Genomic DNA, 19,513 nt, shown 5'->3' on the forward strand with positions numbered 1-19,513 from the left:
TCATCCCTTAGAAGCAACTCTGCCCTCTCATTTCCTGACATGAACTCTGATCTCTAGCTGCAGCTGCCACCCAGGACAAGTAAGAGGAGGGGTGGAACCACACCCCTGGCTTTGTCTACCAGCAGGAGCCTAGGAGTGGGGGCTTACTCAGCTCTAGTGCCCAGTCTCCTGGAAGGAAGGGTTAGGCCTGAACGAGGAAGTAGGGTGCACATTTCTCACACAGAGAGACAGAGACTGGGGACAGGTGCCAGCGCTGAACAGCTGCTTAAGCCAGCAGGCCTCTGGCTGCTGTGGTCTAAAGCAGGGAACTGTGTCCAGCTATCCCTTGCTCCCAGCACAGGCAGAACAAAAGGAAATGGACTTCAGTGGTGGCAGGAAGGATTTAGGTTAGACATATGGGAGAACTTCCTGTGACAGTGTCTACACTATGTATCCCAGTTGCTAATCCAGGTTGAACTCTCCCCTGGAGTTAATGAGAATCACATACTGATGTTTGCTAATGAATAACTCGACCTGCCTGTAGTTACAGAGAACCTCCAGTCCAACATCTAGGAAAATATCCAGAGAGGCCTAGAGGCCATAGGAACTGGGCTTCCTCTCAGCCCCACGGTGTTTGGACCATTGTAAGTGCCTTCCTGCAGCCCTGTAGGTGTAAGAAATTCAGTGTTTGGGTACTCATGGGGAATTCCTGAACAATGGTGAAAAGTCAGGGTGGCCAATACCAGGGGCTCAGTTATATACAGCTCGGCAATAGAGAGGCCTCAACACTCCTGTGCCCACTCACCCTTCTCCAGGATCTTTCTTAGGTCCCAGGAGAACCTTGTGTTTAGAGTCATCTTGGCATCTGAGACCTCAAGATGCTTTGTGCACAACTTCCTCTCCTCTCATGGGCCTTGATACCTCCTTTTAGCACTGCAACTCTCTGGTTAGAGGAAGCTATGGGAAGCAGAGACAAATCCATCAACAGTGCCTCCAAGAGTTTGGTTTTGGAGTTCAGTGGTAAGGCATGTACTTAGCATGCACAAAGGCCTGGGTTCAATCCACAGTAGCACACTCTCACACACTCACACAGCATGGTGCTATAGGTTCCTGGTTCATTTTCCTGAAGGAGGCCTCACGGAGTTCATATGCACATGGAATGGCTGAAACATATATGTACAAAGATTGGGTACAAGAGCCTGGAGAGACCACTCAGCAGTTGGGAGCACTGGATGCTCTTCCAGAGGAGGCAGGTCTATTCCCAGTACCCACTGCAGCTCACAGCTGTCAGAAACTCCAGTTCCAGGGAATCTGGCATCCTCACACAGACACAAATGCAGGCAAAACACCAATGCACATAAAATGAAAATAAATAATGTCTTTTAGAAAAGAAAAGATTGGATGCCAGAGCCACCTCATTGTGGAGGAGATCAACCGTGTGAGGTCACAAGGGGATAACTTATTTGACTCAGGGGATGTGGAGATAAGATGAAGACATAGGAAAAAGTATGTGGGGGGTTGGAGAGATGGTAAAGTACTTGTTGTACAAGCAGGGAGACCTGAGTTTCAATTCCCAGAACCCACATAAAAGCCAAGTGCAGTTGTGTGTGTCTGCCATCCCTGTGCTCCTACAGGGAGATGGAGGCAGAAAAGGAAGTTTCTACAACAGCGAGAGACCATGTCTGAAAAAAATAATCTGAAAGGTGAGGACTAATACCTGAGGTTGTCCTGTGACCCCTACATGCACGTGTGTGTCTACACATGCACACAACTAACTGATCAATATATTTTATAAAGGAAAAGAAGCCGGGTAGTGGTGGCTCATGCCTTTATAATCCCTACCCTCAGAAGGCAGAGGCAGGCAGCTGTCTGAGTTTGAAGCCATTCTGGTCTCACAGCAAGCTCCAGGACACCTAGGTTCACACAGAAATCCTGTCTCAAAAAAAAAAAGAATGTGGCTAGCCTGTGGAACCATGGCTCAGAGGAAGATTCATGGAGGCAAGCAAACAAAAATCCAGATCTTTGTTGTTTGTTTATGTGACTTAAGTGTTTGTATATACGTATGAGTATATCCCACATGTGTGCAGGTACCTGTGGGGTGCCAGAGGCCCTAGAACTGAAGGTGGAGGTGGTGTGACCCCTGACCTGGATGCTTGGGACATAACTTGGATCCTTTGGAAGAAGCAGCCATCACAGAGCCATCTGTCCTGCCCAAAGCTGGAAAGAGGGAAGGAGACCATTCCTGATAGGCACAGAGGGGCCCAGGATAAGGGAAGAAAGGGGTAGGTATTGCTGGCAGGGCCAGGTAGGGGACAGAGTCTTGAATTATGAGTTTGGATGTGAACATACTGGCTGGGGTATGGAAACTCGCCAGGCATATGAATTCAGCCTCAGCTGTGGGCTCTTGAGCAGAGGTACCAGTACAGCCACCGCTGGGCAGTGGTGGGCAGACAAGTGTGGGAAGTGTGTTGGGGGAGGTGCAGAGAGGCCAGAGGCACAAAGCCTCCCTGCATTTGAGGCTGGAGACCAAATGTACCAAAATGCCTGGGTCTGCTCCTGAGTGGACAGATTGCATGCCATGGGTGGACGTGTGGGTGTTCTAGAATGCCAGAATCCAGGCATTGTTCCATCCTCTTACCCCAAAGACATCCCCACCTCATTTCCACCAACCTCTGCAAACCTGCACCTGGCTGGTCCAGTGTCTGCAGAGTGGAGGCAGCTTGACCACATTTTCTTGTGGCTTACTGGTTCCCTCAAAGAATGCTCTGTTGACTGATGAAAACTGGCCAGCAGAGGAGACAGGGTTTAGTCAAGCCTGGAGTGACCTGAGGCCCTATGTCTGGAAAGTTCTACACATAAACTCAAGGTCAGGGGAGCTCTCAAGGGCACTTACACCACCAGTTCTGTGCCATTGAAGGGCTTGAGTACCTCCTATACAGGACTTTCAACATAGGTCGAGACTGTCCTGGTGTCTTTTGAAGATTTGGTCATAGAAAGTTATGAAAGTTCTACTGTGATCAGTGTGGGGTGGGGGTTTGGGAGAGCGGTTTGGTCTGGACCTCCATGAGGGCCAGAGGAGGTATCCACAAGGATTTGGGGTCCGGGATCGCTCTGGTGGGTTCCAAGGACCTGCCTGATGCTCCTGGATGGTGCCAGGTAGGGCAGGGGTAATTTAAATATGGGAAGTGCTGGTCTGTTCCCAGCGTGGGGGTAGGGAAGTCTAAGTAAGGCTGCAGGTCAGCCCTTCCTAGCCTCCTAGCTGGGGAGGCCAGGGTCAGGTCAGTTTGTCACATTGGCCAACCCTCCCCAGGCTGAGATCATCGCTCTCAAGCCTCCATGGTAGCCTCCACCCCCGGCTGAGCTCACTACCAAGGCCTACTGGGGGACATTGTTGTCTCTCGGCCCCTCCCCAGGCTCAATGAGCTGTTTGTTGGCATGTCCGGTGAGGGTAAGAGAGGGCGGGCATGGGGCGCCCATACACAATGGGGATTCCGTCCATTCTGAGGTGGCTGCGGGAACCAGGCTGGCTTTGTCCCGGGGACCCTCATTCCCACCATTTAGGAGCCGGAACTTCAGGCGGAAGGCCCTGTAGTATAAGAACAACAATGTCGTCACCCTGTCTGTAGGGGAGGGTGCTGCAGGCCAGGCCTCCTAGGGACCCAGGGGATCTGCAGCCTGGACTTTTACAGCACAAGTGGCATTTAGGATAGGTCCTGGGACCAAGATGTGCCTGAGATCTGAAGGGGATTCAAGCAGACAGATGGTGTCTGTTCACCTGCCTATCAGCCCAGCTGCAGCCTGTGGCATGTGGCATGTGAATGGGCTCGCAGACATCCCCAGTGCTCAGCTCCGTAGGGGCTAGCCAAGGAGAACCCCAAAGTGCAAAGGGATTGTATGCATTCTGCAGGCCTTGCTGGTGTGGTACAGAGGGGCTGACTTAAGTAAGGGGTAGCCTGATCTACAGCCTGCCCTTCAGAAGTGGCTCAGGCTTCTCAGACAACAAGTGTTTATTTTCCAGTGGGAGGAGGGGGGAACACGACAGGACGTCACAGCATTTCCCTCCTGCTGGTGCTCCAGTGTTTCTCACCGTCTGGGCACTGGTGACATCACCGGCCTTTCCTCCACAGCTCTGGCCTCCCTGCCTTGCTCACCCCACCCTGAGCCCTGGCCAAACCACCAGGTTCTTAGGCGAGGGCACTTCTGGGTGGGCGCTCCTGGGGGCTAGTGGAGCAGTGAACTGAACAGGTTCTTCCTGAGCCCTTTACCCAAGCTGAGCCCAGAGACAGCCTCTCTGTGTTCTCCCTGTCAGACCACGCTGTCCCACCCAAGGCATGAGCCCAGTGTGATGCTGGCCCTTTAAGGGTCTTGGGAAGCCAGAACAACAGGAAATCCAAACGGCCTCATTAGGCAGCTCCAAGCTCAGCACAGTAATTAGTGCCCTGGAAACAAAACAAGGAAAAGCAGGTGGTGGAGTGCCCTCATCTCGGCTGCCCCTGGCGAGGCCTGTTTAGTACCCATAGCTAGGCAGCTGGGACTGTACCCCTCCCTTCCAGGCCCCCTCACTCCAAGCTTCTGAGGCCCGTTCCTTACTACCCAGGCCAAGGGTCAGCACTGAAGCTGAAAGAGAAGCAGGCCTTCACCAGTGATGTACCCCTAGGGATATGCACTGGGGCTTCCCCTTACCCACAACCAGGTGGCCAGTTGTCCTCCACATCTCTCACCTGTTTGGAAAATACTGTGATGGGAACCCGGCACTGGGACCACCACGTCGTGTCTGCCTCCTCCAGAGGGAAACAGGAGACCAGAGAAAGTCACCTCAGGGGGGAACACAAAAGCTTCTCTGAGGTCCAGCCCCTCAGATTGCCTTCTAGGTAAACTTGAGCAAAGGGTATGGCGACCTATGGGCTCTCACTCAGAAGTCCCTTACAAGCCAGATGCTTAGGCAGGAGCCAAAGAGGACCTCAGTGACTTCTTTTTTTTCCGGTCAGGATTCAGGTGATGCCTCATTCTGTCTTCCCTCTCCTTCTGTGTTTGCTATAAGGGGAAACTCACGCTGGCTCTGCCCCGGAGATGTCTACCTTAGGCTGCAAAGTCACCTAACAACCAAATATACATTGATGGAGCACATACAGAAGGAGAAATTGCAACGTTCTACCTACCATGCTTGTAGGAGCCCTTGGGAAGGTGTCAGGGACGATAAATGGCACTACTTTGTGGCGATGCTTCTTTCTGTCTGACAAGGTCATTCAGAGCAGGGGCGGTGACTTTCTGAGTACATATTCCTCGTAGGGTTTGGCAGGTGACTGACTGCACATAATTATAAACAATAATTGTGAGTTGGGGCCTGGAGGTATGGCTCAGCAGGCTACTCTTTACTCATGCAGAGGACCTGGGTTCAGTTCCCAACACCCATTTTGAGGCTTATAACCATTCATAATTTCAGTTCCAGGGAACCCATTGCCTTCTTCTGACCTCTACAAGTACCAGGCACGCATGTGGTATACATACATACATGCAGGCAAACTGTGCCTCACATAAAATAAAATAAAGAGTAGTTTTTGAAAAATGAGCAGGAAATCACATCTGACTGTGGGTTCAAGAGAGCGCAGAATTTGGCACAGCAGTATGTCACAGTAGTAGCACGATATATCAGGGTCACTGATGCTTGGGGAGGTCACAGCCTTTATGCTTTGTGCAGAACAAGGGCTGAAGGTACTGGGACAAGGGAGACCTAGGTCCTCCTCAGAACAAAGCTGGCATGACCCTGAACATGGGGGAGGCTGCACTGGGCTGGGCTGGGTTGGAGGCCCCATGGGGCCAAAGCAGAGCAGGTTGAGTAAGGATGGTGGCCAGCCTGTGGCCACTGAATGGGGCTGTAATTAAACTGTGGGTGGGTTTCTGGTCACACTCCTGTTGGTTGAGAACAAAGGCCCCAGGCTTCATTGCCCAGGGGGAAGGAGAAGCAGCAGGAGGGGCTGCAGTAACCCAGAACCTGCTATTGGGCTGGGCAGCTGGCCTGCAGCTGGGGCAGGGAATTCTGCAGACACTCCAGAGACCACCACCCTAGGTGGCCACTTCTGAGGGGCTCCCACGTGGAGACAAGGGTCTAATTCTGATGGTGGTGGTGGGGAGAAGAGAGAAAGTGACTAAAGGGTTACAGGAGCAAGAATCCTCCGTGCTGGCCACACAGAGAAGTCATTGGAGCCATTCCCTGGAGATTCTGATAGGCCTGGTCTGAGATGAGGTCTAGGGGGCAGGTGTTTCTAAAGACTCTCGTGCTGGTATAAGTGTGGGGGAGGGATGTTCCCCCCAAAGCCTATAGGCTTCACAAGACACACACACCCTCCGGGCCCAGGAGCCAGTGCCCCAGAGGACAACATGAGCAATGGGTCCTCTGACCCAGGGACAAGGAACAAGGCATGCACAAGTGTCCAACTCTTTTTGCCCCTGTGGAAAATTACCCAGGAAAGTGGCTGTGGGCATGGAAAGGAGTGCTTATAGGGTCCCAGTGGCTTCGGTCAAGGGAAGTAACTCTCCTGCCTTACAATTGCTCAGAGTCTGCAGCTAGCCCCTGAGAAAGCAGGCTGGGTCCAGGAGGGAAGGGTGGTGGGCTGAGCACACCTGAGCAAGGGTCTGGAGTTCTGTGTGGTGACGTGACCTTGTCCTGAATCATTTCCCGGATGTAGTCAACAGCCCAGACTTCAAGGTTTTGGGGGTGGAAATCTTTTTTCCAAGTTCCTCGATCTGTCATTCCCCTCCCCCCGCTGGCCGGATAGGACTGGACCAGTGTCCTAGGGCTCCCACTCAGCCTTCCAACTTAGCCCTTCTCCACAGAGCTCTCCATGGACATTGTTTTCCGCCTCAGGAAGTCTCGCATGCCCTGCACTGGATTTTGTTTTCCTTGTTATCGGGACAACTAATATTTTTTCCTGTGCAGGGGGGGGGGGAGGAGATTTTCCCAAGCAGATTACAGCTGTCAGGGGAGGGGGGAGGGGACTAGAAGTTGAGGCTGCCCTTCACTGTCCCTCAGCCACCCTCCCACCTCTGAGCTTTTGGATAAAGGAGGAAGTTCTGGCCCTCAAGCCAGTCAGGCTAGCTGGACACCAGGGGCAGGTTTGACTTAGCTTGGGATTGGAAAAAGCCCATGCCCTCTGCTTAACTTTCTTCTAGAAATATTGCCCATAGCTAGGCTGCATGTTCCTGGGTTGGCCTTCTCTCTAGAGTGGCAGGAAGGTAGTCTCCCCATCCCTGGACTTGTGAGTTGGACTCCCCTGTGCCTTAGGAACTGTATCTTCTCTGTCAGAATTCCGAACCACCAAGGCAGCCTTGTGAGGAAGAGCTAGCACATGCAGGGGCCTCAGCCCTGCAACCGTGTGGCTTTGGACCATTCAGTGCACCCTGCTATGTTTTAGGCTGTGCATCTCCAACATGGCCATATTGATTTCCTGCCTCACTTACCCAGATGCTTATGTTGTAAGGACACAGATTAAAATGATCTGATTTGGTGTCAGGAGATTCTCCTGACTGGACATGAGCTGGGTGAATGGTTCAAGTTTGTAATTCCAGAGCTCAGGACGCTAAGGTATGTGTGCGCGCACGCGCGCGCGCGCATACACACACACACACACACACACACACACACACACACACACACTGAGCAAAGCTGCTAATGGCAAATGTCTCAGTTTTCTGTGGCCCTCAGGAAGGCCCCACAGATAGCAGACCAGAAAGAAGAAGCAGAAGCCATCAACAAACAGGTTCTGTGTGTATGTTCTTCCTTGATAAACTCACTTTTTTTTTTTTTTTTTTTTTTTTGGAGATGGGGTTTCATGTATTCCAGACTGGACCCAAACTCGTTTTGTAGCCAGGACTGACTATGAATTTCTGATCCAGTTTATGGAGTGCTAGAGACCTAACTCAGGGCTTTGTGCATCCTAGGCAAGCCCTCTGTCAACTGAGCTATATCCCCAATCAATAAACTCCCACTCACTCTGGTACTGTGGTGTCTGGGTAAGGATGCCTTGGTCTGTGGGGTGCTAAGCCTGCAGCATTCTAGCAATAAGACTTTGCATATTGTGATTAAATTCCTTTCAACAACAGAGATGGCTCAGAGGTCAAGGGGGTTTGCCACCAAACCTGATGACCTGAGTTTGATCCCTAGAACTCACATGGAAGAAGAGAACCAGCTCCTATAAGCTGTCCTTTGACCTCCACAGGTGGACCATGATGTGTGCATTTGCCTGTGTACCCACACATGCACAAAATAAAGAAACAGATATAAAAGAAACTCTGACAAAAAACAGAAGGACTTCAGCTGTGACTTTCTAAGCCCCAGTTTGCAACTCACAAAGGAAATAATTGGCCCACCTTGTAATCTCCTTCAAGGAGAAGGCCTCTCCTCCTCCATAAGCATGGTGGGTACCACACAGTGACCTGTGAACCAGGCCTGGCAAGCAGCTATGAAGGTTGAGGGTCAAGGGAAATAAAATAATAAAAACTGAATCCTAATAACCTTTTTTTTTTTTTTTTCCCAAGACAGGTTTTCTCTATATAACAGTCTTGGCTGTCCTGGAGTTCACACTGTAGACCAGGCTGTCATTGAACTCACAGAGATCCACCTGCCTTTGCCTCCTGAGTGCTGGGATTAAAAGTATACACTATCACTGCCCAGCCCTAATACCATTTTTTTTTAAATTTAAATTTATTTTATGTGTATGGGTTTCATGTATGTATGTACACCACATATATGCCAGATGCCCAGGGAGGTCAGAAGAGGACATCTGATTCTTTGGAACTGGAGTTACAGCAGTAAGTGCTAGAAATGGAACCTAGTTCCTCTGGAAGAACAGCAAGGACTCTTTTGCGGGGATTTTTGAGACAGGATTTTTGTGTAGCTTTGGCAATCCTGGAACTTGCTTTGTAGACCAGACTGGCCTGGCCTCAAACTCACAGAGATCCACCTGCCTCTGTCTTCTGAGTGTTGGGATTAAAGGAGTGCACCACCTTGCCTTGCTAACAGCAAGTACTCTTAACCACCAGGCCATCTCTCCAGCCTCTTGAATTCTAGTAACATTTAACATATGACTTTCCTTCCTTCTTTCTCTTTTTGTTTGCGGTACTGGGCTTCATATATGCTAAGGTCTCATACAGCCCAAACTATCCAAATCTTGATGGTCCTTCCTCTACTTCCTAGGGATTACAGGAATGTATCATCATGCCCAAACTAGCCCTTCTAAAATTTTTTACTTTTATTTTAGATAAGTTCCTACCTAGCTCAGGCTGTGTTTGACCTCTCTATACAGTTGATGACCTTCAACTTCTGAGCTTCAGGATTTCAGCTCTTGAATGCTACAGGCCTAAGGCACCATATCCATTGTTCAACCTTTGTGTTTATAAATATTCATACAGTGTGCTTGAGGCCCTGGATTCCACTCACTGTACCACAAACATAAATAATTAGGTAAATAAATAAAGCTAAAAGTAAATACAAGTTGCTGTTTTCACATATATGGTGGCTTGCATTTATAGACCCTCTCACTCAAAAGGCTGATGTGACAAGTAAGCTTGGGCCCAGGAGTTCAAAGCCAATCTTGGGGACATAATGAAAGCCTGTCTCAAAATAACTCAAAATAACTTCAGGAAGTCCCTGAAACTGACCAGACTCAGTCGGCCTCACCCTGCCAAAGTTAGCTATAAAAGTGGAGTGGCCCTCTAGAGGAGCAGAGTCAAGCTGCAGAGGATGCCAGACCAGCTGCCTGGAAGAGGCAGAAACCAGCAGTGCTGCCCAGAAAAGGTTAGACCAGCTGATTCACCTGGAAAGGACACTGTCTGACTTGTGAGCTCCAGGTCCCCAGCTTTGTGGGTTGTCACCCATGCTGAGGGCTTTGGTGATGGAGCTGTCTTTGAGTCATTTTTGCTCCTGTAAGTAACCTCTCACCTATATTCATGTAAGTAACCCCAATAAAACACAAGCTGGACTTTGACTGTATCTGTACTTTGGTCTGTCTTGGGTTCCCTGTCTAGGATGAGTTGGTGTGTGTGTTGCATCTTTCCAGAAGAAGTTTGGAAATTGATGTAACAAGCATAAAGACCTGAGTTCAGATTCCAGCATTCATACAAAAGGAGGGACAGAGAGAGAGAGAGAGAGAGAGAGAGAGAGAGAGAGAGAGAGAGAGACAGACAGACAGACAGACAGACAGACAGTAGTGATGTGTGAATTTAATACCAGAACTTGGGAGGCAGAGGCAGGTAGATCTCTTGAGGCCAGCCTGGTCTATAGAGCAAGCTCCAGCTCCAGGACAGACAGGGATACATAGAGAAGTCTTGTTTTGAAAAGGAAAGAAAGCCAAGTTCACTGGGCTTGCTGGGAAGCAGTTGAATGGAAAAACTCCAGATTTATTAAGAGACCCTGTATTAATTTTTACTCAGGGAGGGAAATGGAGGGTGACTGGCAGGCACAGACACATACACCACATCCAACACACACATATACCATAAACACAGGCGTGCACATGCATACAAATATAGTAATCAAAACAAGGAAAAATTAAGAGGCTTTGCTGGCCCTGTTACCATAGGCCTGTACTCCTAGCTGCTGGAGTGGGTGAGGTAGAAGGATAGAAAGTGAAATGCCAGTCTGAGAAATTTAGTGAGATTATCTCATGGGGAGGAGGAGCAGGAGGAGAGAGCAGAAAGGGGAGAGAGGCATAGAGAGACCCAGAGACAGAGAGAAACAAGAACTGGGGATGGTTTAGTCTCCAATACTGAAAGGAGGGAAAAAGAAAAAATGGAAGAAACTTTGGGTTAATCGATGCTGGAGAGATGGCCTTGCTTGCTGTTAAGAGACTTTGTGTTCTTGCAGAGGGCCTGGTTTAGATTCCCAGCACCCACATGGCAGCTCACAACTGTCTATAACTCCAGTTCCGAGGGATCCAACATCCTAACCTCACTGTCGCCAGGTACACACAGTGCACACACATATACATACACATATACATAAACACTCACACAAAGTAAAAATAAGTCTTTAAAAATAACCTAATAATCTGAAATGATAATCTGGAAAGCTAACGACATCTCTGTCCTATCAGACTGAGTACCAGGAAGGGGGAGGCTGGGGAGCTCTGAGTGCAGCACCCTACTCGACCCATCGGCCTACCTTCTCCGTGCGTACAATGCTTCCTGTAAGAGAGAGAGTAATGGCGTATTTCTGGCATAGTACCTTGTCTAAAGTTCTGCTTGTCGAGGCTGGGGTCCCTGAGGCTGCTCTGCATTCTGTGTCATCCCCAGGAGAAAAGTCCCTGGCGGGAGCGGCCCTCTGCTGGGAGGCCATTTCCCTAAGTGGCCAAGGTAAGAAGTGGGGGATTTCCAGGCCAGTCCGCAGGACTGACTTCAGTACTGGGGGTTCATCTTCTTTCTCAATAGTCCAGGCTGGTATAAGGCAAAAACTCCAATTAGGCAGAGCTGTGGGTAAGGGGGTTGTGGGAGCAGCAGGGCCAGCTAGACCCACAAGCCTCTGGCCCCTAAAGCCTGCTCTGGAGGGAACACCAGGGTTACACATGGGAACCACAGGGACCCAACCCTGGAAGACCCCCAACAAGCAGGTCCAGGAGAAGGGTGGGTCTGAAAATCCAGAGCGGGATTTACTCATGGGTCTGTGGGGAGTGAGTCAAATCAATGAATGCCCCTGCCTAACCCCAGCTTCTGCCCCAGGACTGCTGGTGGAACTGGTGGTTAGAGGAAGGGCAAGTCTAAATCTAAGGCCAAGAGTCTCTCCTAACTGGCCAGTACTTCCAAGGCTACAGGAGAATCGAGGGGCAGCATGCGCCTATTCAGAGTTGGGAGCCAGTAGCCTCACATTCCAGACCACCATGCCCTGAAGACATACCTTGCAGAAAGGGGGATTCCTATCCTAATAGCATTGCACTGGGCTAGGAGGTGGGTACCCCAGACATCAGGAAAGCCCTGAGGCTCATGGCACACACATAACTCAGCTGCAGTAACAGCATGCTCAGGCCTAGCTGTGGGTTTAGGAAACAGCGAGACCCTTTGGGTCTTCCATGCCTGGGCAATCATGAACTTTCTTTCATACCTAGTGTGTAATGCATGCTTGCTGTGGACACAAGTCTCTGTCTCTTTCGTGTGTGTGCGTGCATGTGTGTGTGTGTGTGTGTGTGTGTGTGTGTAGGCTTGTGTCACTGAGGCATACCAGGTCAAGGAATGGCCAGGACTTGTGCAAGGGCCCTGTGTAGAAGAAAATATGAACAGTGACATAACAAATGCAGTCGTTATCATAGTGAACCAAACCCTGACCAAGGACTGCAGGCATCGTTACGGATCTGCCCTTGTGCCAGCCATCCCCCTCAAGGAAGATATTATTATCTGCAATATTCAAGTCAATAAACAGAATTTGCACCCAGGTCAACCTAAGGCCAAACCAGAGACTTCCCAGCAAGCTCTAATGGAGTGGTCCTCTTCAGTTACACCCCATCTGTTTCTTGTCTCTGAGGCTTGGTCTGAGGTGACAGGTCCCCACTCCATCCCCCCCCCCCCACACACACTAGCTGTGGCCTGCTTAAGGCCTGTGGAGCTTGAGGACACTGGGCATTAGATTTTCATCAGTTAAACCAGGCCCTGGTTCAGAGAGGGTCTGTCTGGTCCTGGTTGGATCAGCTGGGGTTGAGCTAGGCCAGCTGTTTACAGTAAACAGAAAGCTCAGGAGGAAGGAAGGAGGGGAGGAGCTCCAGTCGTCATGGAGACTGGACAGAGCAGCCAGGCCTCAGCTCTGATTCACAAGGGAAGAGAGCTGCATCTTTGTGGCCCTAAAGCTGGGGAAGGCCCAGGGAAGATCTGGACAGGGCAGGGCAGCATTGAGAGCACCCTCCTGCCTGTCAAGTTTGGACTTGTCACTAACACCAACAACACTTACTTGTTGGGCTTTTACAGTATGCTTAGCTCTAGGCCCTTTTGAATATCTTTTTTCTTATTGAATCAATGACAGTCTCTTGTTTATAGAGAAGGAAACCGAGGTTCAGAAAGATTAAGTGGGGCTGTGGGTGGGGCTCAGTGGTATAGTGCCTACCTCACCTCACAGGTATAGTGCCTTGGGTTCAATCCCTACAGTGGGAGGTAGGATATTGAAAGTAAATTAAAGGCATGATGGCCGAGCCTTGAATCCCAGGTGGAGACAGGTAAATCTCTGTGAGTTTGAGGCCAGCCTGGTCTACAAAGTGAGTTCCAGGATAGACTCCAAAGGTACAGAGACATCCTGTCTAGAAAAACCAAAAATAAATAAATAAATAAGTAAGTAAAACAAAGTAAATTAACTCCTTTTAAAAAGTTTAAGCAATTTAGTCTTGTCCCAGGTCGGGCAGCTTGTCACACCACAAGCTAATAAATCCTATTTATTTCCTTTATTTATTCTTGAGGCAGTGAGGATTGCACCTCTGGTGTCACACATGGTGGTATTCGTGTTACTGTTTGCCTGTGTCCCCACTCCGACTTCCAGTTCTTAACACAGGTTCTCCCTAAGATGTCAAGGTTGTTCTTGAATTCCCTCCATGCCCAAGTGAACCTTAGGTTTGTGATCTTTCTGCTTCAGCCTCCTCAGTAGGTAAGATCCAAAATGAAGAGATATCTAGGTTCCCGAATGAGTAGGGAAACTGAGTCCCCTAGGTGACACCTGGACTTTCCCAGACATCTGGCGTTAGTCAATGAGGTTGTTGGGGGCAGACCCCATGTGTTCTAGCCCTAACCACTAGACCACACGAATTATCCACCGCTTAAGATGGGAAGGTCCAAGGAGAAACTCCCTTTCTAGTCCCAGCCCAGAGTGTAAGCTCTTACCCAGCGAACATGCTGGCTCTGTGGGGGCCTTGCTGGGCCAGGGCGCTGGGGGATGCTGGGGGGTTTCTGCCCACACATATGGTTTCCAGATTCCTGGGGATGAAAGGAGGCCCTGAGGCACGGAAATGGGGGATGTGTGATGACAAATTTAGACTGATTGCTTTTAGGAAAAAGCCAAGAAACCCTAAAAAATAAAAGCAAAAATTCCACTCGGAAACCAAAAGGGAATTATACGATTGTGAAACCAAGTGCGGAGAGGCTCAGCACAGTTTAACGTGGAACGTATCAAGGGACCTTGAGACTTCAGAGAATACAGGGAGAGAGGGGGCTCTGTCTGCTGTTCCTGTGTTGTCTGTTGGGACAGGGATAGAAGTGGGCAGAACACTTAGGAAGATGCTTGCTGTCAGGAGAACCCATGTCGAGCAAGTGAAAGTTACGTGCCAACTGTCTATGACAAAAGGCCTCATTGGCTGCTATGGACTTCACCATTGAAGGTTCTAGCTGGACTATGCAGGAAAGCACAGGAAAAGATGCACCCTAAGCTGGGATTTGGGGACAACTCAAGTTCCAGCCTTTAACGACATGGCCAAGAACAGAAGGCAGAAGAGAGGACATCTGTCTGGAATTTGGCTTACAGCAGACCCAAGAGTCAAAGATCAAAGGGGGACAAGGGGGACTTCCTGAAGCTCTCAGGGGAGTGCCTGCCAGCCAGACTATTGTGCAAGCTCTGGGCTGGACCACAAGGACAGGCTGGCAGAGGGACTGAGCCTGGTCAGTGGCCAGAGTGATGCTTGCCCAGCCCCCTGAGTCTGGAGTTGTGCCCTGTGTTCCTCTAGGAACCCAAGACCTGTTGCCCTAGGGAGCATTCCTATGCCATTTCGGGGCTGCATTCCACATTTCTGAGAGAATCCTCATTCTGGTCTTAGACCATTTTACGAGAAGCCTTGAAAGCCTTCCCAAGCAAGCCTCTTTTGAGATAAGAGTGGTTGTGAAGCAAGAGCTGCTGTGGAGCTTGGAAAGAAGGGTACCTGGGCTGCTAAGGTGCCAGGCTCTGAACTAACTATCCAGATGTGCCTCACTGTACTCAGAGAAGCTTCTTATAGGCTCTTGAAGGTCTATTATATTCTTGCAGGTGAAGAGACTGTTCCAGGGGTGTGGCTAGGCTAATAGCTGACAAACCCAGGGAGAGGTGTATCCCTATCCAGATGTGCCTCACTGTACTCAGAGAAGCTTCTTATAGGCTCTTGAAGGTCTATTATATTCTTGCAGGTGAAGAGACTGTTCCAGGGGTGTGGCTAGGCTAATAGCTGACAAACCCAGGGAGAGGTGTATCCTCATTCTTTCCAGATCACATCCCGATACCTCACTCCCTATCTTTCAGCTCAAGCCTTTTTGTCTGGTGATGGAAAATGAGTATGAGGGCCGCTTTGATGGCTCAGTGGGGGAAAGATACTTGTCACCAAGCCTAAGGACCTGAGTTTGATTCCCAGGACCCACATGGTGGAAGAAGAGAACTGACTCCTAAAAACTTTCCTCTGATCTTCACACATGCTTCAAGGTGCATGCACACACACATGCACACACATACACACACACATGCACACACACATGCACACACATGCACATGCACGCACACACAATAAATAAATAAATACATGTAATTTTTAAAAGATTTAAGAAAAGGCAGTGGCGGTGCATACCTTTAATCCCAGGACTTGGGAGGCAGAGGCATGTGGATCTCTGAGGCCAGCCTGGTCCACACAGTGAGTTCCAGGACAGCCAAGGGCTACACAGAGAAACCCTGTCTCAAAAACAAACAAAAAGAAAGAAAAGGAGCATTATAGAAGGCTGAGGACAACAGCTAATCCATAACAAACATGAAATTTCATGGAGAAAGGAGAGGATCCTGGATGCAGCCTCCTTTCAATCACCAATTTCTCTTCTTAGATTCAGCTTTTGTAAATCAGGAAATAGAAATGGCAGCTTAGCGTCCCAAACAGACCCGAGTTGGGAAGGAGAGACCAGACCAGATGAATGGGAGGCATGGGCACCCCAACTTCAGGTGTTGTGTGGTTGCAAAGTTTCCATAACACTGTATGGCCTCTAGTTAAGGTTTCAGAGTTCTAGTCCTCTGAGAGCCAGGAGCAGGATGAGGGCTGGGTTGGGGATATGGTAAGAGAAATGGGCCAGACCATTTCTGGGTTTTAATCCCTGTGGAGAGGTGAGGAAAACAACCTGGACATGTGAGATTGGCCCATGGTAGGGAGTTAGGGGCAAGAGTGAGCTGCAGAGACAATATGGCATCTGCTATGTGCCTGGGAAACACAAACGGACCTTTGACCATATCAGCCTGGGAGCCCGGATCAGCAACCATATTCCTGGGACTCACACTAGCACCCTATTCCTAAAGGTATTTTCTGGCTTGTTCTCCATGGGCATCAGTTGCTGGCCACTGATCTGGGGCCATTCAACATCCTGTTATATTGAAGTATGGGTACTGGCTGCTCAGTTCAAGGCAAACACCCAGCAAAGGCAGGCTTATTTGGGAAAGGAAGTCACTGAGTCGTGGGCATCTACAAAGTGGAATCTCCTCCGTCAAAAGGCTGCCCCTCTGCCAGTCTTCCCTTTTGGAATCTGAGTGGGAGAATGCTGCCCCTCCCCTGGTGGCTTACATATCATCTCCACACTCAGGTGTGGGAGGAAGCAGAGGGCCGGGGGAGATGCCCAAGCTCCTCAGCAGCATGCCCCTATCTCAATGCCCTCCAGGCCTGCCTCTGATGGTTGTTTATCCTCAACCTGCTGCAGGGACAGCCTTGCTCCCAAGGAGCAAAGCTGCCAGCAGGGTCTTTTGTGGTTCTGCTCCCGTGTGGTACTGCCTAGGGGCCCTACCATGGGGGCAACAGATGGACCTATGGTCTCTACAAAACAATGGTGGGGGAGGGGCCTTGGCATCGTCTGCCCCAAACAGGAAGCTGGGACTGAGCTTCAAAGGACTGGCAGGGCCAAGGGGCTGAGTGGTGGAGCCAATACCAGTACTGGAGGCTGCATGGATTGCTTGCTGCCCTCCAGCCTTGGGATGCCTAGCCCAGCAGCATGGGTGAGGCCACAGTGGCCAGGGCAGCTGGGGTTTGGGAAAAGAATGGCTGGTACTCTCAAGCCAGCCCCTGGCCTGACAAATGGTCGGAGAAAGAGGGCATAGAGGCTGTGCTTTGCCCCAGTTCAGTTGCCATGTTGCAGCGAGGCTGCAAGTTCTATACCCAGCCACAGTAGTTCTGTTTCTTCTGCAAGCAACCATGAGGGCCAGGGCTGGCACCAAGCCTGCTGCCCACTCCCTGCCTCCAGCTCCCAGCTGCTCTGCTCAGAGCCTTTTCCTCTCCACTTCCTGTTCACACAGGGGGGGGCGGGAAGTGGAGGGAGGAAGTTAGGGGGTGGTGTGGAGGGGGGGCCCATTGAATAAAAGGAATTAACCGTTTCCCTCCTCTGACCTCTGGGAATTTCCGCCTGTGAAAGTGTCTCTAAGAATCAGTTGTGGTGGGGGAGTGGAGAGGAGGTGTGCCCCCTCTCGCCCCCTCCCCCCACCCAGTGGTGGTGGGGCCAGATAAGTCCCTCCGGGCCCCTAACCTTTTGTTTCCCTGGCGCCAGGGGATGGGGGGGAGGGAGCAGCGTCAAGGGCAGCCAGGAGTTTGGTGGCCTCGGAGCCCCCTCCCAACCAATGCAGTTGGTGCCAGGTCCTGGCCAGAGACCTGAGCCTTATTGGGGAGGGGCAGGAACCAGAGAATTGGTAGTTGCGGAGGAATGAGCTCACACCCAGGCTGGTTAGTTTGAGCCCTGCGCACTCAGTGTCTGGGCTAGTGCCCTTGGCCAGTGTGTTTTGAGCATAGGAGGGAGAGCAGCTGAACAGGGGACCTAGGGATCTGGGTGGGCACACCCTCCAGTAGCCGCACTCCTTAAGGAGCTTTGGTCGACAGCAGTGCGGTCCAGATGCCAGTCCACAGCGCCCCCTAGTGCCTGAGAACAACTGGACGAGGCGGCCTCTAGGGCCCTGTCAAGGGCGGGCCCCAGGAAGCACCTGCTCCCCAGGACCAGCGGCCGCCCCGCATCACCCCCAGGTGGCTTCCTTGTTTACAGGCCTCCTGTCCTGGCCAGAGCGTCACTGCCTGTGGCCACTCCTCCTATTTCCAGTGATGGCTCCAGAAGCAGCTCATTCATCTTGGCCCCTGCCCACACAACTGCTCCCTCCCCTCCCCCTTTGGTCCCTCCCCAGGCTTAGGGCCAGAGCTCCGAGGACCTTCTCTCTACTCTCCATTCCAAGCCTTGCTTGGTTTCCAGGGATCTAAAAGCAGTGGCTTCCCGTTGCCCTGACTCACCGGAACCACGTTTGTCAGTGCCAGGGAAGACTGGGGCCTTTTCCCAGGAAAGAGGAAGCAGCCTAGGACCAGATGGGCCTCTTTAGGATAAGACAGAAGGGGTAGAGGCGTCCCAGGCTGCTTTAGCCAAACCCTCTGGGAGAAGGGAGCAATAGGGCAGTGTTTGTTTAACTAACATGTATTAGGCGCCCATTATGTACAAAAACAGCAGTTCCAAGCTGTCTCATCTAAGCCACAAGCAAGCAATCAGTTTGGGGGTGGGGAAAGCAAGGTTCCATACTCAATGCCTACTGACCACGTGGGACAGGGAGGCTTTTTGGTGCCTCTTGACTTATCTAAGTGTGAAGGGCGTTAAGCCACAAGGAGAAGTGATAGCAATTCTCCCAGATCCTCCTTGGATAGGAAGACAATAGGATTAGGATGCCCACTAGACACACAGGTACCTCTCCTCTCTCGCTTCTGGAAGACAGGATCCTTGGGAGTCACTGGGCTGGCAGAGACCATAGACGTCCTGTTATTCTAGGGGTTAGGGAACTTGGCAGGGCCAGATCCAGTACGGACTAGGTAAGATTTCCAAGACAGCATTAGGTTGGAGGAGAGAAGGAATGTTTGTAAGCCAGATCAGCTGGCCGCCTGCACCAGACAGAAACACTCATTTCTTACCATCCATCAAGCCAGACAATGCACTGTGAACACCTGTCCAGAGGGCAAAGGCTGTCTCCAGAAGGCTTGACTCCAGGATGTCCCAGGGTATAGCTTCGGGCCCCAGCTAAGAAAGTGCTGTCTGGGGGTGAGTAAGGCAAAGTCAGAGGAGCCAGATAAGGAGAACACAGATCTGATGCCACAGAGCCTGAGAGCCACTGCAGCAAAGCCACGCCTGGGCTGGCAGAGATCCAACCTGTCAGAGTAAGCATAATATACAATGTATAAGAGCCACTGGAGAGAATTCTGGACTTAAAGCCATACAGGAGACATCTACAGGCTACACCCACTCCACGGTCCAGGAAACACTGCAGAAGAGGGCAGAAGAAAAAGCAAGAGTGGTGGAGGTGGAAGCCTGCCTCTGGGCACTCACAGCAGCTGTGGCTGCTGATCTCACACCCACACAAGATCTGCCCAGGATCCGCCAGTCCATTATCACTGTCATGGCGGAGGGCAGGCTCATGGAGTCCCACCCCTTCCCAAGGATTTATGCTCAGCTGATGGGGGGCTGGGAGATGGTGGTACACCTTCAATTCCAGCATACCTTTAATCCCAGGAGGCAGAGTCAGGTGGGATCTAGGTGAGTTTGAGACCACCCTGGTTTGCAGAGTAAGTTCCAG

The sequence above is a fragment of the Phodopus roborovskii genome, unplaced genomic scaffold, assembly GCF_943737965.1.
Source record: "Phodopus roborovskii unplaced genomic scaffold, PHOROB, whole genome shotgun sequence".
Lineage (NCBI taxonomy): Eukaryota > Metazoa > Chordata > Mammalia > Rodentia > Cricetidae > Phodopus > Phodopus roborovskii.